At 48.2% G+C, this 24,455-nt stretch overlaps 1 protein-coding gene across 1 annotated transcript in view; it reads left to right on the top strand.

Moving 5' to 3' along the window:
• Positions 1-24,455, top strand: part of LOC136610132 (vomeronasal type-2 receptor 26-like) — a 102,406-nt gene that overhangs the window by 24,547 nt on the left and 53,404 nt on the right. The window lies entirely within an intron of this gene.

The raw sequence follows: 24,455 nt of genomic DNA, 5'->3' as shown, positions 1-24,455 counted from the left end.
GGTTGGAGGCTCAGCGGCGCAAGCCAGCGGTCGGTCTGCTCTGTCAGACCCTGCAGCAGTTCGTGGGCCGTGTCCCTCTTCTCATCTAAGCTGAGTAGTTTCAGCACAGCCTGCTGACGCTTTCCCACCGCTGTGCTGCCACGCCGCGCGACACCGACTGCTGGCGACGTGCTGCTGCTGACACATCTTCATTGCGAGTCAGAGGTTGAGTTGGAGGAGGAAGAGGAGGGTGGTTTAGTGGAGGAAGCATACACCGCTGCAGATACCAGCACCGAGCTGGGGCCCGCAATTCTGGGGGTGGGTAGGATGTAAGCGGTCCCAGGCTGTGACTCTGTCCCAGCCTCCACTAAATTCACCCAATGTGCCGTCAGGGAGATATAGTGGCCCTGCCCACCTGTGCTTGTCCACGTGTCCGTTGTTAAGTGGACCTTGGCAGTAACCGCGTTGGTGAGGGCGCGTACAATGTTGCGGGAGACGTGGTCGTGCAGGACTGGGACGGCACATCGGGAAAAGTAGTGGCGACTGGGAACTGAGTAGCGCGGGGCCGCCGCCGCCATCATGTGTTTGAAAGCCTCCGTTTCCACAACAGTATCTCCAGGCTGATCAATTTGGCAATGTGCACGTTTAACGCTTGAGCGTGCGGGTGCGTGGCGGCGTACTTGCGCTTGCGCTCAAACACTTGCGCTAGCAACGGCTGGACGGTGCACTGACAGACATTGCTGGATGGGGCCGAGGACAGCGGAGGTGAGGGTGTGGGTGCAGGCCAGGAGACGGTAGTGCCTGTGTCCTGAGAGGTGGGTTGGATCTCGGTGGCAGGTTGGGGCACAGGGGGAGAGGCAGTGGTGCAAACCGGAGGCGCTGAAGGGCCTTCGTCCCACCTTGTGGGGTGCTTGGCCATCATATGCCTGCACATGCTGGTGGTGGTGAGGCTGGTGGTGGTGGCTCCCCAGTTGATCTTGACGCAACAAAGGTTGCACACCACTGTTTGTCGGTCGTCTGCACTCTCAGTGAAAAACTGCCAGACCTTTGAGCATCTCGGCCTCTGCAGGGTGGCAGTTGGTGGATTATTCGGTCTGGCCCTGCCTCTACACCTGGCCACCGCACTGCCTCTTCCAACCTGCCCTGCTGCTGCACTTGCCTCCCCCTCTGAAGACCTGTCCTCAGTAGGCTTAGCAAACCAGGTGGGGTCAGTCACCTTATCGTCCAGCTGCTCGTCCACCGAATCCTCTGTGCGCTCCTCCCTCGGACTTACTGCCCTTACTCCTACCTGACTGATATACAACTGTGTGTCATCGTCATCGTCCTCCTCACCCACTGAAAGCTCTTGAGACACTTGCCGGAAGTCCCCAGCCTCATCCCCCAGACCCCGAGAACTTTCCAAAGGTTGGGCATCGGTCACGACAAACTCCTCCGGTGGGAGAGGAACCATTGCTGCCCATTCTGGGCAGGGGCCCGACAACAGTTCATGAGAGTCTGCCTGCTCCTCAGAATGTGTCATTGTAATGGAGTGAGGAGGATGGGAGGAAGGAGGAGCAGCAGCCAGAGGATTCAGAGTTGCAGCAGTGGACAGCGCAGAACTCTGGGTGGTCGATAGATTGCTGGATGCACTTTCTGCCATCCACGACAGGACCTGCTCACATTGCTCATTTTTTAATAAAGGTCTACCGCGTGGACCCATTAATTGTGAGATGAATGTGGGGACGCCAGAAACGTGCCACTCTCCTAATCCCGCAGCAGTCGGCTGCGATACACCTGGATCAGGAGCTCGGCCTGTGCCCACACCCTGACTTGGGCCTCCATGTCCTCGCCCGCGTCCACGTCCTCTAGGCCAAACCCTACCCCTCAGCATGCTGTATTACCAGTAGTGCAGAAACAGAACGCTGTAATTAAATGTGTCGCTTATTGGCCTGTGGTTGGAGGCTGACTTTGCTTACGGAACGCACAGCAGAGCCAGGAAAGAATTTTGTGCAAGCCAGCTGTAACACTTAGCTGGCTGCGTATGAATTAGGACAACTACCCCCAGCAGAGACGCAGTACACTGAGGACGGTCACAGTCAGCCAAAATAGATTTTTTTTCCCAAATTTTTTTGGAAAACCCACTGCCCATATAGACTGTATATGTCTTCCACTGTCCCTGCCTCACCACTACTGGCCCTGGACTATTTAAAATTACTGCAGACTGTTTCACTCTGGACAGGAATACAGCGGTGATGTGACGGGCAACGCAGAGCCAGGAAAGAATTTTGCGCAAGCCTGCTGTAACACTTAGCTGGCTGCGTATGAATTAGGACAAGTACCCCCAGCAGAGACGCAGTACACGGAGGACGGCCACAGGCAGCCCAAATAGATTTTTTTCCCAATTTTTTTTTGGAAAAGCCCACTGCCTATATAGACTGTATATGTCTTCTGTCCCTGCCTCACCACTACTGGCCCTGGACTATGTAAAATTACTGCAGACTGTTTCACTCTGGACAGGAATACACCGTTCGATGATCCCGGTCTTTATAGACAGAGAGGGCAATCTGCCATAAAGACCGGGATCGTTGAACGGTGTGTTGTCTTCCTGGCGCTCGAGTTCGACACATCGCGGATCGGATTGACAGATTACTCGGAGGGGCTGGTGAGGATCCAGCGGTCATGGTGCATGTTGGCACCAATGAACAAGTTAGAGGTCAATGGAGGGCCCTCAAAAATGATTTCAGGGACTTAGGATCCAAGCTTAGGGCACGGTCCTCCAGGGTAGTTTTCTCGGAAATACTACCTGTACCTAAAGCCACACTAGAAAGGCAGCAGGGAGGTAAACAAGTGGCTCCGGAGTTGGTGTAAGAAGGAGGGATTTGGGTTCCTGGAGAACTGGGCTGACTTTGCTGTCGGCTACAGGCTCTACTGTAGGGAAGGGCTGCATCTTAATGGGGAGGGTGCAGCTGTGCTGGGGGATAAGATGGCTAGAAGGCTGGAGGAGTGTTTAAACTAGGGACTGGGGGGAGGGTAAAATGAGAAATAGTGGGGTAGCCAGTGTAACTAGCGATCCGGGTCCAAGCAAAGGGAATGGGGGTCGAGCAGGGGGTGGGGTTAGTACAGTTAGAACTGATAGATCAGCCATAAGTACAAATAGCAACAAAACAAATTTAAAAAACAAAAAAAAATGATATAAATTGTATGACCACGAATGCAAGAAGTCTGATTGGTAAAGTGGGTGAGCTTGAAGCGAGAATGACTGATGAAAACTATGATATAGTCGGAATTACGGAAACATGGCTTGATGATAAGTGCGATTGGGCGGTGAATTTGCAGGGGTACAATCTCTTCAGAAGAGACCGAAGGAACCAGAAAGGGGGAGGGGTATGTCTGTACGTCAAATCGAACTTGAAGCCGAGGCTACTGGAGGATATAGGAGTAGGAGACGAACAGGTGGAATCTCTGTGGGTAGAAATACAGGGAGGAAAAAATAACAAAATCCTGATAGGGGTCTTCTATAGCCCACCAAAAACAACAGAAGAAACTGAAAACTTACTACTAAGGCAGATAGAAGAGGTGTCAAACTGCAACGAAGTAATTATCATGGGGGACTTTAATTATCCAGATATAACATGGGAGAAGGAAACCTGCAAATCTCACAGGGGTGATAAGTTCTTGAGAGTAATTAAAGACAATTACCTGAACCAACTTGTGCAGGAACCAACAAGAGGGAGGGCCATTCTGGACCTAGTACTAACCAACAAACCGGAACGTATAAAGGGGTGCAGGTTGAGGGACACTTGGGGAACAGTGACCACAATATAATCAACTTCCAGCTGTCAATCAATAGGAAACCTTATCAAGGAGCGACAAAGAAACTAAGCTTTAGTAAAGCAAAATTTGATCAGCTTAGAACTACTATCGGTAACATTAATTGGGACAACATCCTCAAAAATAACGGTACAGAGGACAAATGGAAAAAAGTTTAAAAGGATCCTAATCACCTCATGTGAGCAGTTCATTCCCTTTAAAACTAAAAGAAACTCAACTAAAAAGGAAACAAATGTGGCTAGACAAGACGGTAAGAGGGGCAATAAACGAAAAAAAGAAAGTGTTGAAACTACTAAAGCAAGAAGGCAGCGAAGAAGCGTTAAAATCATACAGGGAAAAAAACAAAATATGCAAAGATACGATCAAAACTGCCAAGGAGGAAGCAGAAAGACGGATCGCCAAAGAGAGCAAAAACAACCCGAAGCTATTTTTCAACTATATTAACAGCAAAAGGATTTGCAGGGAGAGCGCTGGCCCTTTAAAAAACAATGCAGGAGAAATCATTGATGATGATGAAGGGAAAGCAAATCTACTAAACACTTTCTTCTTAAGTGTATTCACAAATGAAAAGGAAATGCCACACGAGATGCAGGGGAATAAAACGAACCCCTCACAAAATATCTCATACCTAACGCAGGAGGAGGTGCGGAAGCGTCTAAAGAAAACTAAAATTGATAAATCTCCGGGCCCAGATGGATTACACCCAAGGATACTATGGGAACTAAGTGACGAGATAGCTAGGCCGCTATACCTAATATTTCTAGACACTATCAAGACCGGTGTAGTACCATTGGATTGGCGCATTGCCAACGTGGTTCCAATTTACAAAAAAGGGAGCAAAAGTGAGCCTGGTAACTACAGGCCAGTAAGTCTCACTTCAATAACGGGAAAAATTTTCGAGGGGATTCTGAGAGACGCCATCGATGAGTACCTCAAGGAGAATAAGGGAATAACTCCTCACCAGCATGGATTCATGAAGGGTCGCTCATGTCAGACAAATCTTATCAGTTTCGACGACGAAGTAAGCTCTAAGCTGGACCAGGGAGAATCTATTGATCTTGTATATCTGGACTTCTCAAAAGCCTTTGACACCGTGCCACATAATAGGCTAATATACAAAATGAGGCAGCTCAGACTGGGCGAAAACGTGTGTAAGTGGGTAAAAAATTGGCTCAATGATAGAAAGCAGAGGGTGGTAATAAATGGTTCGTACTCTGATTGGACCACAGTCACTAGCGGGGTGCCACAGGGTTCAGTATTAGGCGACACTCTGTTCAACATATTTATCAATGACCTGATAGAGGGGCTGCACAGCAAAATATCAATATTTGCAGATGACACAAAATTATACAATATAATTAATGCAACGGAGGACAATGTGCGGCTACAAATGGACCTGGATAAGCTGGGGGCTTGGGCAGGAAAATGGCAAATGAAGTTCAATGTTGAAAAATGCAAGACTATGCACATAGGCAGGAGTAACAGATGTCACAAATATTCACTTAATGGGGTACCACTGGGGAAAAGTGATATGGAAAAGGATCTGGGGGTATTAGTGGATAATAGACTAAACTGGAGTAACCAATGCCAGTCAGCTGCTGCAAAGGCAAATAAAGTCTTGGGGTGCATTAAAAAAGGTATAGGGGCGAAGGACGAGAACATTATCCTTCCATTATATAAGGCACTTGTCAGGCCTCACATGGAATACTGCGTACAATTCTGGTCACCAGTGCTCAGAAAAGATGTCACAGTGCTTGAGGGGGTTCAAAGAAGGGCAACTAAACTAATACATGGAATGACGGGACTGGAATACCCAGAGAGGCTATCCAAATTGGGACTATTTACTCTAGAAAAAAGAAGGTTAAGAGGCGATCAAATAACCATGTATAAGTACATGAGGGGACAATACAAGGATCTCTCCCGTGATCTGTTTACACCCAGGACCATGACGGTAACAAGAGGACATCCGCTTTGATTAGAGGAAAGCAGGTTTCATCACCAACATAGAAGGGGATTCTTTACTGTAAGAGCAGTTAGACTGTGGAACTCTCTACCGGAGGAAGTGGTGATGGCAAAATCCATAAAGGAGTTTAAAAAGGGATTTGATGTCTTTCTGGAGAAGAAGGATATTACAGGATATAAATCTTAGGTTAAGTGTCAATCCTGGTATATAGGAGGGTAGGAACTATTAGGGATTGATCCAGGGAACAGTCTGATTGCCATTAGGGAGTCGGGAAGGAATTTTTTCCCCAAAAGGGCTAATCGGCTTCTGGCCTTGGGGTTTTTTGCCTTCCTCTGGATCAACTCAGTAGGATAGACAGGCTGGACTAGATGGACATTGTCTTCATTCAGCCTTACATACTATGTTACTATGTTACAGAGGTGATGTGACGGTGTTACAGCACTCTGCCCCCCGAGCGCCAAGTGGGATGCCCTGACCTTCCCGCACCCCACTGTCCCTGCCTACTTGCCTCGGCCCTGGCTAACCCCAGGCGGACAACTGGACGGCGGTCCCTGCCCTGGCTAGGGACCTGGCGGCTGACAAGCAGGAACCTACCTAATGGGGGGAACAGAGTGCCGACAGAGGAGGCAGATGAATCAGACCAACAAAACTGACAAGGCTGGAGATGGAGCTCACAGGCAAACTGGCAGGGTGCTGGATAGCAACTAGTGCTGACTGGGCCAGACTAGATTAGAGGCAAATAGAACCAACTAAAACAGACTGAGTAATAGGGAACCAGAGGGAGCTGACCGGCAACTAGGGACTGGCTGAGGAGAACCGCAGACAGACTGGCTAGGTGCATGCAGAACCAATAACTGGCAGTGAGCTCACTTCACTGCCAGTCTTTTAACCACAAGGTTCCGCCCAGGGGCGGAGAGTGGGAGGAGGCAACTCCACCCACTGCTGTATAAGAAGAACGGAGGAGGGCGGGCGGCACCCTACGGGCGGACACGCCCATGCCGCCGCCCACAGCTGCTGGGACAACCTCGACACAGGGCTCCAGGCCGCCGAAGCCGACGCCGGAGCGACACGCCGCGCTGTATGGTAACAGACGGGCAACGCAGAGCCAGGAAAGAATTTTGCGCAAGCCTGCTGTAACACTTAGCTGGCTGCGTATGAATTAGGACAACTACCCCCAGCAGAGATGCAGTACACTGAGGACGGTCACAGGCAGCCCAAATAGATTTTTTTTCCAAAAATTTTTTTGGAAAAGCCCACTGCCTATATAGACTGTATATGTCTTCTGTCCCTGCCTCACCACTACTGGCCCTGGACTATGTAAAATTACTGCAGGACGCAATGCTCTGGACGCAATGCTCTGCACGGCCGATATAAAAAAAAAACAAAAAAACTGCAACACTGCAAAAAGCAGCCTCAACAGTACTGCACACGGTCAGATGTGGCCCTAAGAAGGACCGTTGGGGTTCTTGAAGCCTAAAATAACTCCTAACGCTCTCCCTACAGCAGCTCCAGCAAGACAGCACTTTCCCTGAACAATGTCAGAATGCATCTGTGGCGAGCAGCGGGAGGGGCCGATTTATATACTCGGGTGACACCTGATCTCGCCAGCCACTCACTGCAGGGGGGTGGTATAGGGCTTGAACGTTGCAGGGGAAAGTTGTAATGCCTTCCCTGTCTATCTATTGACCAGAAAAGCGCACTAACGTCTCAGAGATGAAAGTGAAAGTAACTCGAACATCACGTGGTGCACGTTTCGAATAACGAGCATCTCGAACACGCTAATACTCGAACGAGTATCAAGCTCGGACGAGTACGTTTGCTCATCTCTAGTTAAGATCTATAAATAAATAAAATAAGTTAGAAGTGGTCGAGGGACAGAAGGATAAGCCTTTACTTAATAATTCTAGTTCATTATGTTTTAATTTGTGGCTGGATATATTAAATACTAGCTTCGCCCGAGTTAATTTGGTACTGGTGTTTATCTGGTGTTCACACGGAAAATCTTATGAAGTCGTGGTTACTTCAGAGATACTGAGGAAAAACATATGTTCACCATTTTGCATAGTTCTCTGCGTTACCCAGGAAACACCACGTGGAGGCTACCATGCAACGTTTCTTTATATAAAATGACACCAGGAAGTGAGAGAATTGGATTACGTACATAAAATTTGGACACTAATTCTTTTGCGCTTAGAATGGAATAATCGAGTTGGGACTCATTAACTTTTCATATTTATGACACAATCAATGCTTGTGCCAAATTTCCCGTTTCTATGACACCGGGAAGTGAGAGATTTAGATTATGTACGTAAAATTGGGACGCTAATTCTTTTGCGCATAGAATTGAATAATGGAGTTGGGACTAGAGATGAGCGAGCACCAAAATGCTCGGGTGCTTGTTACTCGGGACGAAATTATCGCGATGCTCGAGGGTTCGTTTCGAGTAACGAACCCCATTGAAGTCAATGGGCTACCGGAGCATTTTTGTATTTCGCCGATGCTCGCTAAGGTTTTCATGTGTGAAAATCTGGGCAATTCAAGAAAGTGATGGGAACGACACAGAAACAGATAGGGCAGGCGAGGGGCTACATGTTGGGCTGCATCTCAAGTTCACAGGTCCCACTATTAAGCCACAATACCGGCAAGAGTAGCCCCCCCCTCCCAACAACTTTTACTTCTGAAAAGCCCTCATTAGCAATGCACACCTTAGCTAAGCACCACACTACCTCCAACAAAGCACAATCACTGCCTGCATGACACTCCGCTGCCACTTCTCCTGGGTTACATGCTGCCCAACCCCCCCCCGCACGACCCAGTGTCCACAGCGCACACCAAACTGTCCCTGCCCAGCCTTCAGCTGCCCCCATGCCACACCACCCTCATGTCTATGTATAAGTGCGTCTGCCACAGGAAAAGCAGGCACACACTGCAGAGGGTTGGCATGGCTAGGCAGCGACCCTCTTTAAAAGGGGCGGGCTGATAGTCCACAATGCTGTACAGAAGCAATGAGAAATCCAATCCTGTGCCACCTCCATCTGGAGCTGCACACGTGGGCATAGCAATGGGGAACCTATGTGCCACACACTGTTCATTCTGTCAAGGTGTCTGCACGCCCCAGTCAGACCGCGGTTTTTTATAAATAGTCACAGGCAGGTACAACTCCGCAATAGGAATTCCGTGTGCACCCACAGCATGGGTGGCTCCCTGGAACCCACCGGCGGTACATAGAAATATCCCATTGCATTGCCCAACACAGCTGAGGTAGTAATGTCGTGCTTAATGCAGGTGGGCTTCGGCCCACACTGCATGCCCCAGTCAGACTGGGGTTCTTTACAAGTGTACAGATGTAGTAAAAACTCCGTGTGCACCTACAGCATGGGTGGGTGCCAGGAAGCCACCGGCGGTACATAAAAATATCCCATTGCATTGCCCAACACAGCTGAGGTAGTAATGTCGTGCTTAATGCAGGTGGGCTAAAAATTTATTTGATTACACTGTAGGCGAGGGCCCACAAAAATGGCTGTATCAACAGTACTAATGTACCTGAAAAAAATTGGCCATGGCCAACCAAGAGGGCAGGTGAAACCCATTAATCGCTTTGGTTAATGTGGCTTAAGTGGTAACTAGGCCTGGAGGCAGCCCAGTTTAACGAAAAATTGGTTCAAGTTAAAGTTCCAACGCTTTTCAGAGCATTGAAACATCTAAAAATTGTTTAGAAAAATTATGAGTGAGCCTTGTGGCCCTAAGAAAAATTGCCCGTTCAGCGTGATTACGTGAGGTTTCAGGAGGAGGAGCATGAGGAGGAGGAGGAATATTAGACACAGATTGATGAAGCAGAAATGTCCCCGTTTTGGATGGTGAGAGAGAACGTAGCTTCCATCCGCGGGTGCAGCCTACGTATTGCTTACGTATCGCTGCTGTCCGCTGGTGGAGAAGAGAAGTCTGGGGAAATCCAGGCTTTGTTCATCTTGATGAGTGTTAGCCTCTCGGCACTGTCAGTTGACAGGCGGGTACGCTTATCTGTGATGATTCCCCCAGCCGCACTAAACACCCTCTCCGACAAGACGCTAGCCACAGGACAAGCAAGCACCTCCAGGGCATACAGCGCTAGTTCAGGCCACGTGTCCAGCTTCGACACCCAGTAGTTGTAGGGGGCAGAGGCGTCACCGAGGATGGTCGTGCGATCGGCTACGTACTCCCTCACCATCCATTTACAGTGCTCCCGCCGACTCAGCCTTGACTGGGGAGCGGTGACACAGTCTTGCTGGGGAGCCATAAAGCTGGCCAGGCCCTTAAAGACTGTTGCACTGTCTGGGCTGTACATGCTGCTCGATCTACGCACCTCCCCTGCTACATGGCCCTCGGAACTGCGCCTTCTGCCACTAGCGCTGTCGGATGGGAATTTTACCATCAGCTTGTCCGCCAGGGTCCTGTGGTATAGCAACACTCTCGATCCCCTTTCCTCTTCGGGAATGAGACTGGGAAGGTTCTCCTTATAGCGTGGGTCGAGCAGTGTGTACACCCAGTAATCCGTAGTGGCCAGAATGCGTGTAATGCGAGGGTCACGAGAAAGGCATCCTAACATGAAGTCAGCCATGTGTGCCAGGGTACCTGTACGCAACACATGGCTGTCCGCACTAGGAAGATCACTTTCAGGATCCTCCTCCTCCTCCTCCTCCTCCTTTCTCAGGCCATACATGCTGAAATGATGACAGGCAAGCAGCATGGGTACCGTCAGCAGTGGGCCAAGCTGTCTCTTCCCCCTCCTCCTCATCCTCCTCCTCCTCCTCCTCCTGAACGCGCTGAGATATAGACAGGAGGGTGCTCTGACTATCCAGCGACATACTGTCTTCCCCTGGCTCTGTTTCCGAGCGCAAAGCGGCTGCCTTTATGGTTTGCAGGGAACTTCTCAAGATGCATAGCAGAGGAATGGTGACGCTAATGATTGCAGCATCGCCGCTCACCGCCTGGGTAGACTGATCAAAGTTTCGAAGGACCTGGCAGATGTCTGCCAACCAGGCCCACTCTTCTGAAAATAATTGAGGAGGCTGACTCCCACTGCGCCGCCCATGTTGGAGTTGGTATTCCACTATAGCTCTACGCTGCTCATAGAGCCTAGCCAACATGTGGAGCGTAGAGTTCCACCGTGTGGGCACGTCGCACAGCAGTCGGTGCACTGGCAGATTAAACCGATGTTGCAGGGTGCGCGGGGTGGCAGCCTCCGTGTGGGACTTGCGGAAATGTGCGCAGAGCCGGCGCACCTTTATGAGCAGGTCTGACAAGCGTGGGTAGCTTTTCAGAAAGCGCTGAACCACCAAATTAAAGACGTGGGCCAGGCATGGCACGTGCGTGAGGCTGCCGAGCTGCAGAGCCACCACCAGGTTACGGCCGTTGTCACACACGACCATGCCCGGTTGGAGGCTCAGCGGCGCAAGCCAATGGTTCGTCTGCTCTGTCAGACCCTGCAGCAATTCGTGGGCTGTGTGCTTCTTATCTCCTAAGCTGAGTAGTTTCAGCACAGCCTGCTGACGCTTGCCCACCGCTGTGCTGCCACGCCGCGCGACACCGACTGCTGGCGACGTCCTGCTGCTGCTGACACATCTACATTGCGAGACAGAGGTTGAGGAGGAGGAGGAGGGTGCTTTAGTGGAGGAAGCATACACCGCCGCAGATACCACCACCGAGCTGGGGCCCGCAATTCTGGGGGTGGGTAGGACGTGAGTGGTCCCAGGCTCTGACTCTGTCCCAGCCTCCACTAAATTCACCCAATGTGCCGTCAGGGAGATGTAGTGGCCCTGCCCGCCTGTGCTTGTCCACGTGTCCGTAGTTAAGTGGACCTTGCCACTAACCGCATTGGTGAGGGCGTGTACAATGTTGCGGGAGACGTGGTCGTGCAGGGCTGGGACGGCACATCGGGAAAAGTAGTGGCGACTGGGAACTGAGTAGCGCGGGGCCGCCGCCGCCATCATAGCTTTGAAGGACTCCGTTTCCACAACCCTATACGGCAGCATCTCAAGGCTGATAAATTTGGCTATGTGGACGGTTAACGATTGAGCGTGCAGGTGCATGGTGGCGTACTTGCGCTTGCGCTCCAACACTTGTGCTAGCGACGGCTGGACTGTGCGGTGCGAGACATTGGTGGATGGGGCCGAGGACAGCGGAGGTGAGGGTGTGGGTGCAGGCCATGAGATGGTTGTGCCTGTGTCCTGAGAGGGGGGTTGGATCTCAGTGGCAGGTTGGGGCACAGGGGGAGAGGCAGCGGTGCAAACCGGAGGCGGTGAACGGCCTTCGTCCCACCTTGTGGGGTGCTTGGCCATCATATGTCTGCGCATGCTGGTGGTGAGGCTGTTGGTGGTGGCTCCCCGGCTGATCTTGGCGCGACAAAGGTTGCACACCACTGTTCGTCGGTCGTCAGGCGTCTCTGTGAAAAACTGCCAGACCATAGAGCACCTCGGCCTCTGCAGGGTAGCATGGCGCGAGGGTGTGCTTTGGGAAACACTTGGTGGATTATTCGGTCTGGCCCTGCCTCTACCCCTGGCCACCGCACTGCCTCTTGCAATCTGCCCTGCTGATGCCCTTGCCTCCCCCTCTGAAGACCTGTCCTGAGTAGGCGTTGCAAACCAGGTGGGGTCAGTCACCTCATCGTCCTGCTGCTCTTCCTCCGAATCCTCTGTGCGCTGCTCCCTTGGACTTACTGCCCTTACTACTATCTCACTGCAAGACAACTGTGTCTCATCGTCATCGTCCTCCTCACCCACAGAAAGTTCTTGAGACAGTTGGCGGAAGTCCCCAGCCTCTTCCCCCGGACCCCGGGAACTTTCGAATGGTTGGGCATCAGTGACGATAAACTCCTCTGGTGGGAGAGGAACCACTGCTGCCCAATCTAAGCAGGGGCCCGAGAACAGTTCCTGGGAGTGTTCCCGCTCCTGAGCAGGTGTCATTGTAGTGGAGTGAGGAGGCTGGGAGGAAGGAGGAGCAGCAGACAGAGGATTCGGATTTGTAGCAGTGGACGGCGCAGAACTGTGGGTGGATGATAGCTTGCTCGAAGCACTTTCTGCCATCCAGGACAGGACCTGCTCACACTGCTCATTTTCTAATAAAGGTCTCCCGCGTGGACCCATTAATTGGGCGATGAATGTGAGGACGCCAGAAACGTGCCTCTCTCCTAATCGCGCAGCAGTTGGCTGCGACACACCTGGATCAGGAGCTCGGCCTGTGCCCACACCCTCACTTGGCCCTCCGCGTCCTCGGCCACATCCACGTCCACGTCCTCTAGGCTTACCCCTACCCCTCAGCATGCTGTATTACCAGTGATTTGATTTCCCAGGCAGGAAATAAATTGGCGCAAGCCTGCAGGCCAAATATAATGTTTTCGCTTTTTTGCAAAGGGAAGACCCCACTGCGTATATTCAATGAAAAACAAGAAGTTTAATATCTGTGGTGTGGCCCTCAAAAAGTGTCACACAAGTATAGTGTAGCAGCGTTATTAACTCTAGCAGAGCAGGTATTTGCCAGTCAGGAAAGACAATGGCGCTAGGCTGCAGTAAAGCGTAGCTGGTTGCGTCTGATTTTTGTACGTTGTACACGCAGCACACACGTACACGGAGACCTTAGGACTGACACAGGCAGGCCAAATATATTTTTTTTCCTTTTTAGCTTAGGGAAGACCCCACTGCGTGTATTCAATGAAAAACAAGAAGTTTAATATCTGTGGTGTGGCCCTCAAAAAGTGTCACACAAGTATAGTGTAGCAGAGTTATTAACTCTAGCAGAGCAGGTATTTGCCAGTCAGGAAAGACAATGGCGCAAGCCTGCAGTAAAGCGTAGCTGGTTGCGTCTGATTTTTGTACGTTGTACACGCAGCACACACGTACACGGAGACCTTAGGACTGACACAGGCAGGCCAAATATAATTTTTTTCCTTTTTAGCAAGGGGAAGACCCCACTGCGTGTATTCAATGAATAATAAATGTCTTCTGGCCCTGCCTACACAATTCTATCCCTGTAGTATTAATGCCGGGTGCAATGCTCTGCACAGCCGGTTTTGAGAAAAAAAAAAAATATGCAACACTGCTAACAGCAGCCTGGACAGTACTGCACACGGATAGAAGTGGTCCTGGAAAGGACCGTTGGGGTTCTTGAAGCCTACACTAACTCCTAACACTCTCCCTGCCTAACCCCCACTTCTGTCCCTATTGCAGGGCGCAATGCTCTGCAGATCCAATTTTGGACAAAAAAAAAAAAAATACTGTGCTAACACAGTACTGCACACTAGTAGATGTGGCCCTGAGAAGGGCCGTTGGGGTTCTTGAAGCCTACACTGACTCCTAACGCTCTCCCTACAGCAGCACCAGCAGCAGCACTTTCCCTCAGCTAAGTCACAAGGCATGTGTGGCGAGCCGCGGGAGGGGCCGATTTTTATACTCGGGTGACATCTGATCGCCCCAGCCACTCACAGCAGGGGGGTGGTATAGGGCTTGAACGTCACAGGGGGAAGTTGTAATGCCTTCCCTGTCTTTCAATTGGCCAGAAAAGCGCGCTAACGTCTCAGAGAGGAAACTGAAAGTAACCAGAACACCGCGTGGTGCTCGTTACGAGTAACGAGCATCCCGAACACCCTAATATTCGCACGAATATCAAGCTCGGACGAGTACGTTCGCTCATCTCTAGTTGGGACCCATTAGCTTTTTCCTATTTATTACATAATCAATGCTCGGGCCAAATTTCACGTTTCTATGACACCGGAAAGTGAGAAAATTACATTCCACACTTAAAATTTCGACGCTAATTCTTTTGCGCATAGAATTGAATAATGGAGTTGGGACCCATTAGCTTTTCCTATTTATGACATAATTAATGCTCATGCCAAATTTCCCGTTTCTATGACACCGGAAAGTAAGAAAATTACATTCCGCACGTAAAATTTTGACGCCAATTCTTTTGCGCTAGAATTCAATAATCGAGTTGGGACCTATTAGCTTTTCCTATTTATGACATAATCAATGCTCTTGCCAAATTTCACGTTTCTATGACACAGGAAAGTAAGAAAATTAGATTCCATACGTAAAATTTGGACGCTAATTCTTTTGCGCATAGAATTGAATAATCGAGTTGGGACCCATTAGCTTTTCCTATTTATCTCATAATCAATGCTCGTGCCAAATTTCCCGTTTCTATGACACCGGAAAGTAAGAAAATTACATTCCGTACGTAAAATTTTGACGCCAATTCTTTTGCGCTAGAATTGAATAATCGAGTTGGGACCTATTAGCTTTTCCTATTCATGACATAATCAATGCTCTTGCCAAATTTCACGTTTCTATGACACAGGAAAGTAAGAAAATTAGATTCCATACGTAAAATTTGGACGCTAATTCTTTTGCGCATAGAATTGAATAATCGAGTTGGGACCCATTAGCTTTTCATATTTATGACACAATCAATGCTCGTGCCAAATTTAATGTTTCTATCACATTGGGAAGTGAGAGATTTAGATTATGTACGTAAAATTTGGATGCTAATTCTTTTGCGCTTAGAATTGAATAATCGAGTTGGGACCCATTAACTTTTCCTATTTATGACATAATCAATGCTCATGCCAAATTTCACATTTCTATGACACCGGAAAGTGAAAAAATTACATTCCGCACGTAAAATTTGGACGCTAATTCTTTTGCACAAAGAATTGAATAATTGAGTTGGGACCCATTAGCGTTTCCTATTTATGACATAATCAATGCTCATGCCAAATTTCCCGGTTTCTATGACACCGGAAAGTGAAAAAATTACATTCCGCACGTAAAATTTTGACGCCAATTCTTTTGCGCATAGAATTGAATAATCAAACAGTGGCGCTAGTGACGTCTGGACACTGCGCTAAGAGACATTGCTGGATGGGCCGAGGACAGCGGAGGTGAGGGTGTGGGTGCAGGCCAGGAGATGGTAGTGCCTGTGTCCTCAGAGGGGGGTTGGATCTCAGTGGCAGGGTGGGGCACAGGGGGAGAGGCAGTGGTGCAAACCGGAGGCGGTGAACGGCCTTCGTCCCACCTTGTAGGGTGCTTGGCCATCATATGCCTGCGCATGCTGGTGGTGGTGGCTCCCCGGCTGATTTTGGCGCGACAAAGGTTGCACACCACTGTTCGTCGGTCGTCAGGCGTCTCTGTGAAAAACTGCCACACCGTAGAACACCTTGGCCTCTGCAGGGTGGCATGGCGCGAGGGGGCGCTTTTGGAAACAGTTGCTGGATATTTCGGTCTTGCCCTGCCTCTACTCCTGGCCACCGCACTGGCTCGGCCTGTGCCTACACCCTGACTTGGGCCTCCGCGTCCTCGCCTGCGTCCACGTCCTCTAGGCCTACACCTACCCCTCAGCATGCTGTATTACCAGTAGTGCAGAAACAGAATGCTGTAATTAAATGTGCCGCTTATTGGCCTGTGGTTGGAGGCTGACTTCGCTTACGGAACGCACAGCAGAGCCAGAAAAGAATTTTGCGCAAGCCTGCTGTAACACTTAGCTGGCTGCGTATGAATTAGGACAACTACCCCCCGCAGAGACCCAGTGCACTGAGGACGGTCACAGGCAGCCCAAATAGATTTTTTTTCCCAAATGTTTTTGGAAAGGCCCACTGCCTATATACACTGTATATAGCTTCTGTCCCTGCGTCACCACTACTGGCCCTGGACTATGTAAAATTACTGCAGACTGTTGCACTGTGGACAGGAATACAGCGGTGATGTAACAGCCAACACAGAGCCAGGAAAGAATTTTGCGCATGCCTGCTGTAACACTTAGCTGGCTGCGTATGATTTATGACAACTACCCCCAACACAGACCCAGTACACTGAGGACGGTCACAGGCAGCCCAAATAGATTTTTTTTCCCAAATGTTTTTGGAAAGGCCCACTGCCTATATACACTAAATATATCTTCTCTCTCTGCGTCACCACTACTGGCCCTGGACTATATAAAATAACTGCAGACTGTTGAACTGTGGACTGGAATACAGCGGTGATGTAACAGCCAACACAGAGCCACGAAATAATTTTGCGCAAGCCTGCTGTAACACTTAGCTGGCTGCGTATGAATTAGGACAACTACCCCCAGCACAGACCCAGTACACTGAGGACGGTCACAGGCAGCCCAAATAGATTTTTTTTTTCCCAAATGTTTTTGGAAAAACCCACTGCCTATATACACTGTATATAGCTTCTGTCCCTGCGTCACCACTACTGGCCCTGGAGTATGTAAAATAACTGCAGACTGTTGCACTGTGGACTGGAATACAGCGGTGATGTAACAGCCAACACAGAGCCAGGAAAGAATTTTGCACAAGCCCGCTGTAACACTTAGCTGGCTGCGTATGAATTAGGACAACTACCCCCAGCACAGACCCAGTACACTGAGGACGGTCACAGGCAGCCCAAATAGATTTTTTTTCCCAAATGTTTTTGGAAAGGCCCACTGCCTATATTCACTAAATATGTCTTCTGTCCCTGCCCCACCACCACTACTGGCCCTGGACTATGTATAATTACTGCAGGACGCAATGCTCTGCACGGCCGATATACAAAAAAAAAAATGTGCAACACTGCAAAAAGCAGCCTCCACACTACTGCACACGGTTAGATGTGGCCCTAAGAAGGACCGTTGGGGTTCTTGAAGCCTAAAATACTCCTAACACTCTCCCTATAGCAACTCCAGCAAGACAGCACTTTCCCTGATCTTTGTCAGAACGCATCTGTGGCGAGCCGCGGGAGGGGCCGATTTATATACTCTGCTGACACCTGATCTCGCCAGCCACTCACTGCAGGGGGGTGGTATAGGGCTTGAACGTTGCAGGGGGAAGTTGTAATGCTTTCCCTGTCTTTCTATTGGCCAGAAAAGCGCGCTAACATCTCAGAGATTAAAGTGAAAGTAACTTGAACATCGCGTGGTGCTCGTTTCGAATAACGAGCATCTCGAACACGCTAAAACTCGAACGAGCATCAAGCTCGGACGAGTACGTTCGCTCATCTCTATTAATAAACTAGGTTCTATTCTATTAGTAGGGGTACTTAATTTATTTGATGCGTTTAAGTTCTCATTAATAATTGTAAAATTTGGTGGAGAATTACATGGAGGAACTTTGAGTAATGACTGTTCAAAACGTACCATGGAATTGTGTGTAATTTTAGAAATTGGTATGGTATTTAGTTTCGGAGGGTCGAGTGACTTATTATTTTTATTTTCTATTAGTGGATCTTTTGGTACTATTTTATTATTTTGGTATGCAGTCGATTTATTAGAAGCAAAGGTAGGTATATTTAAATTATTAGATCTCTTAAAAATACGAGATTCCCCTGTCCAAATGGTAGCTGATTTTTGGTTCTTTTTATTCTTCTTATTTTTATTACTATTTTTATTTTTATTTAAATTTTCATTAGGTGTAAACTGTTTTTCTGAATTGCTGGATTTAATGTAGTCTTTAATTTTGCTCTCTCTATATATTCGTTAGGGAAAAATTGTTCATTTTTAAAATCAAAATAGTCACGAGTTAATTTAATCAATTTTGTATGAATTATCGTGATTTCAATAATATTAGTAAAATTCAACAATTTATGCAATAAAAAAGAATTATAAAATGCATTAGACAAAAATTTATACAGTGATTTAGCTATCAATTGTTTCCTTTTATCTATTAATTTTGTAATCATTAGATTTGAAAATGTATTAAGCATAATTAGCTAACCGCCTGAAAAGTCTTTATCATTGGGAAAAGGGGATTTAAATGTAAACCTCTAGGTGATAACAAATTAGTTTGATAAATTGTTAGAAAACATAAATCCATCGAGTGTCTCCATACATCACTCAACAAGGATTTTAAAATATTCAAAGAAACCACATTGTGATTTAAAATCACTTCTCCATCATCAGGCCAAAGGTCTGATAAAAAAAATCACTTGAAAAGGTGACTTTAAACTCACTCAGTTCCCAACATTTGTGTACCAAGAATTTAGGCGAACCCCTGAAACATTTCTGGACCAAGAGTATATGCGACCCCCTGAAACATTTCTATGTCAAGAGTATAGGCGACCCCCTGAAACATTTGTGTACCAAGAGTATAGGCAAACCCCTGAAACATTTGTGTACCAAGAGTTTAGGTAAACCCCTGAAACATTTCTGTACCAAGAGTATAGGCGAACCCCTGAAACATTTGTGTACCAAGAGTATAGGCAAACCCCTGAAACATTTGTGTACCAAGAGTTTAGGTAAACCCCTGAAACATTTCTGTACCAAGAGTATAGGCGAACCCCTGAAACATTTGTATACCAAGAGTATAGGTGACTCCATGAAACATTTGTGTACCAAGATTATAGACAAACCCCTAAAACATTTGTGTACCAAGAGCATAGGCGAACCCCCTGAAACATTTTTCTACCAAGAGTATAGGTAAACGCCTGATAGATTTGTTGACCAAGAGCATAGGCGACCCCCTGAAACATTTGTGTACCAAGAGTATAGGTGATCCCCTGAAACTTTTGTGTACCAAGAGTATAGGCGAAATCCTGAAACCTTGTTTATCCAGAATGCAGGTGAAAGCCTGAAATATTTGTGTACCAAGAGTATAGGCAAATCCCTGAAACATCTGAATGCCATGAGTATAGATGACCCCTTGAAACATTTGTGTACCAAAAGTAAAGGCGATCCCTTGAAACATTTGTGTACCAAGAGTATAGGCGAACCCCTGAAATATTTGTGAAATAGGAGTATATGCGATCCCCTGAAACATTTGTGTACCAAGAGTATAGATGACCCCCTGAAAGATTTGCTTACCAAAAGTATAGGCGAACCCCTGAAACATTTGTGTACCAAGAGTATAGGCGAACTTCTGAAACATTTGTGTACCAAGTGTATAGGCAAACCACTGAAACATTTGTGTACCAAGAGTATAGGCGAACCCTTGAAACATTTGTGTATCAAGAGTATAGGCGAACCCCTGAAACATTTGTGTAATAGGAGTATATGCGAACCCCTGAAACATTTCTGTATCCAGAGCATAGGCAACCCGCTGAAACATTTGTGTACCAAGAGTTAAGGTGAACCCCTGAAACATTTCTGTACCAAGAGTATAGTCGACCCCGTGAAACATTTGTGTACCAAGAGTATAGGCGACCCACTGAAACATTTTGGTACCAAGAGTATAGGCGTACCCCAGTACACAACATCGCTTTCCACACTAGGAGGATGACTTTCAGTTTCCTCTTTCTCTTTAGCCCATACACGCTGAACAGATGTGAAGGAAGTAGCACAGGTACCCTCTGCAGAGTGGGCAGCAGTCTCATCCCCCTCTCCCTCCTCCACCCTCTCCTCCTCCTTCAATACGCGTTGAAAAACAGACGTGAGGGTGGTCTGGCTATCAAGCTAATAAGCAACGTATTATCTTCTGTTCTATCCGCAAAGCGTCGTCCTTAATGCTTAGCAGCGGCCTAATCAGCAGGCAAAGCAGCGGGATGGTTACGCTGATAATGGCCACATCACCGCTCATCATTTGTGTAGACTCCTTTAAAGTTTCCCAAGACATCCATGTCCACTCCTCTGTGAAGAACTGTGGAGTCTGACTACCAGCCTGACGGCCATGTTGCAGCTGGTATTCTACAATGGCTCTACACTACTCGTAAACCCTGGCAAACATGTGCAACGTAGAATTCCAGCATGTGGGCATGTCACACAATATTCGGTGCACTGGCAGCTGGGAGCAATGTTGCAGTGTCCTAAGGTTGGCAGCATCTGTGGTGGACTTCCTGAAATGTGCACACACGCGACGCACCTTGCTGAGCAGTTCAGACAAATGGGGTAGTTTTTAAGAAAGCGCTGAACTACTAGATTGGACATGTGGGCCAGGCACGGCACGTGTGTTAGTCTGCCAAGGTGCAGAGCCGCCACCAGGTTACTTCCATTGTCACACACGACCATGCCTGGTTGGAGATTCAGTGGCCAAAGCCACAGATCTGTCTGCTCCGTCAAACCCTGTAAGACCTCTTGAGTGGTGTGCCTCTAGTCACCTAAGCTCAGGAGTTTCAGCATGGCCTGCTGATGCTTCACCGCACCAGTGCTGAAGTGCCTCAAGCTACTGACTGCAGGCAACGTGTAGGAGGGAGGAGTATTTGGAGGAGGTGGCATAATAAGCCGGAGAAACTATCACTGAGGTATGACCCGCAATCCTCGGTGTGGGTAGTACGTTAGCAGACCCAGAGTTAGACTCGGTCCCAGCCTCCACCAAGTTCACCCAATGTGCCGTCAAGGAGATGTAGTGTCCCTGCCCACCAGCACTTGTCCATGTGTCGGTGCTTAAGTGGACCTTCCCAGTAACCACGTTGGTGAGGGCATGGTTAATGTTCCGTGGGACATGCTGGTGTAGGGCGGGGACGGCGCACCGGTGAAAAATAGTGGCGGCTGAAGACTGAGTAGCGAGGGACTCCCACTGCCATCAGGTTGTGGAAGGCCTCCATTTCTACTAGCCTATATGGCAGCATCTCCAGGCTGAGTAGTTTTGAAATATGCACATTTAAAGATTGTGCATGCAGGTGGGTGGCCATGTATTTCCATCTGCGCTCCAATGCTTGGGTTATCGACAGCTGAACGCGTGGAGGCAGTGGAGGACCGTGGAGTTGAGGGTGTGGGTGCAGGCCGAGAGATGCTCGTGCCTGCGTCCTGGAAGGGGGATTGGATCTCAGTGACAGGATGTGACACAGGGGAAGAGGCAGTGGTGTGACCCGCAGGCGGTGAATAGCCTTCGTTCCACGTCGTCGAGTGCTTAGCCATCATATGCCTGCGCATACTGGTGGTGGTCAGGCTGGTAGTGGTGGCTCCCCGGCTGATCTTGGTGCGGCACAGGTTGCACACCACGTTTCGTTGGTCGTCCACACTCTCCTCAATATGTCTCCAGACATTCAAACACCTAGCCCTCTGCACGGAGCTTGCTGCGACAAGGACTGTGGGGAAAATTTGGGGGATAACTTGCTCTAGACCTGCTTTTCCCCCTGGCCACCCCACTGCCTCTTCCAACCTGTTCTGCTGCAGCACTTGCTTCCTACTCTGAAGTCCTGTCTTCAGTTGGCTTAACAACCCAGGTGGGGTAAGTTACCTCATCATCCACCAGCTCTTCCTTTGACTCCTCAGTCTGCTCCTCCCTCAAACTTACTGCCTTAACAACGTCACTGACAGACATCTGTGTCTCATCATAATCATCATCCACAAATAGCTCTTGAGACACTACTAGGAAGTCCCCACCCTCATCACCCTGAGTCTGTGAAAGGTCCAAATTTTGGGCATCGGTCACGACAAACTCCTCACGTGGCTGATGAACCATTTTTTCTGACTCAGGGCAAGGACCTGAGAACAGTTCTTGGAAGTATGCCTGTTCAGAATCTCTCCTTTTCCTGGAGTGACCGGTCTGGGAGGAAGAAGGAGCAGCCTGAGGATACAGAGGTCCAGTCCCTTTTAAAAAAAATAGCTGATCTGTAATAGCTAGATCACCTATGCCTCCCCCTCCCCCTCCCCCATTTGAACCAGGATATTCGATTAGAGAAGAGTAGCCGGGTTCAAGATAGTGCACCATTGAAAAGAAATATTAGGCGGGGCATGAGCAAGGCACATTGCAGCCTTATTTGATGAGCTAGAGACAGATGTTTAGGTTGTACTAGAGTGAGTATACTCTGGATGTCATGAGGTGTGAAAACCACTAGGGGTATTCCAGAACCAACTCAGAAGATTTGTCAACCATTACTTGTACTGCTGCCACCGCACATACACAGAAGGGGGCTCCTGCCACCGGATGCATTTTTGTGCTGAGGAGCTCCGCAAGTAGGGAAGCTCTCTCTCCAATCCGGGTCTTGTTGTCCACAATGCCAGCAGGTCCATCCCTCCACTCCAATGTTTGACCTTGGAGTGGATGGCTTGGCATAGGGTGGGGGAGGAGTAGACGGTTGGAATTGAGATGGAGGAGGGGGTGGAGGTGGATAGGGAACTGACCCGGCAATGGGGGAGCATAATATACCTGTGCTTTGAATTTTCTTAATTTTCAGCCATTGAACAGTATATATTTCATATAATGCAACATACGGGCCCTTCCTGTGCAGCCAAATATAACGAATTCTCAATTCACATTTCTTCAGAGACAAGTAGGCCCTCCATAGCACACTACCCCACCCTTTGGAATTTAACTTATTTCCTATAGAACACAGAAACTTCTCCAGACAAATAGCAGAACTGTATAACAGGTTTCACTGCCTATAACCATCTTCTATTATGTGCAAATAGCCTGGGCTCCTGTGTCTATTTAAAATTAAGCTAGAGTGTAATATACTAGCCCCACCTTACAAAACTGCAAATTCACACTCACTGGGGTTTTATTCATTCCTATACGGACTGATAAGTTTATTATGTGAAGTAGAAACTGGGGTTGTATTTACTGTACGTAGGACTGCCGACAGCGGACAAAGCACATATATAAGAAAAACTCTTATGTACCACGGTTTTTACATGCTTTGTCCATTATAGGTTATCCAATGACAAACACAATACAACTTATGCCCATTTCCACCCACATACTTATATTCATTGCTTTAGTTAGCAACTATTATCACTGTTAAACCTTCTTCTATATCTTTACTTGCCTTTTTCCAACTATTCCACATTTCCTGTAGTCCATTATCTTTAACCCATCCAGCATGACATTCTGCAAACCTATCCCAATGCTGGGTGTCTAATATTCCTGTCCCTTCATATCCTCTACTTACTGCATCCCTGCCTTCTCTTTGTTTCACTATTTTCCTTGCAGTCTCCATATCTTATCCTCTCTATCAGCAGTATTCCCATTGGCTGGCGGCTTATGTACACCAAGAGGCCTATTATTTTTATTCTTTCACACATATAAAACAATCCCCTGACCATTGAAATATACAAACGGAACTGCAGGTTTTCCTGTCCAGAATCATGGCCTTGTTAGGGACTGCCTTCATCGTCACTGATCGGGTTCCTCTTAACACGGGACACAGAGATTTATATTTGCACCCTGGAGGTCAGGTTCCGTCGATCAGGTCAGCTCATCTCAATCACTCACTCATGCATAAACAGGCACACATAAAAACAAAAACATTTGCATGTCAGTTACTTCTTTTAAGTGTCAGTACTTCCTCACTGTCTGTAAGTGTCAGTACTTCCCAACCCTGTTTATTTTCCCCTGTCTCTACTACTTCTCTTATACATATAAGAGGCTCCCATCAGGGATTTTATCCCCTGCAAACTTTAGGCTTCCCTGGTACAACTTATACCATGCCTTCCAGAGATCGGCAAGAGGGTTTCATATTCTGTAAACTGACCACGCAAAGTAACAAATAAAAACAATAACAGTTAAAGAACACCCGCACAGCATATTCAGCCCATCATATGGATTCTTAAAAAGCTTGAAGATTTATAAGAGGCGTGCACTTCTTACGCCTCGGACAGGAAAGGAGCAGCCAAGAAGCACGGATAGATTGAGGCAAGATAAAGCCCTACCTTACTGCGCAGTTTTGTCAATCCGTGGTTCCGAGTGGCTCCTTATCCCATCTGTGTCCTGGGGGGTTCGAGGTGTAGGTGCTTCTCTTGTTCCTTCAAGCCCCACGTTTCTTGGGCGCCAATTAATGTTAGGGAAATTCAATGTTCCATCAATATGCTGTGAGGC

This window comes from Eleutherodactylus coqui, chromosome 1, assembly GCF_035609145.1.
Source record: "Eleutherodactylus coqui strain aEleCoq1 chromosome 1, aEleCoq1.hap1, whole genome shotgun sequence".
NCBI classification, from domain to species: domain Eukaryota; kingdom Metazoa; phylum Chordata; class Amphibia; order Anura; family Eleutherodactylidae; genus Eleutherodactylus; species Eleutherodactylus coqui.
This window is presented reverse-complemented; position numbering and strand designations above follow the sequence as displayed.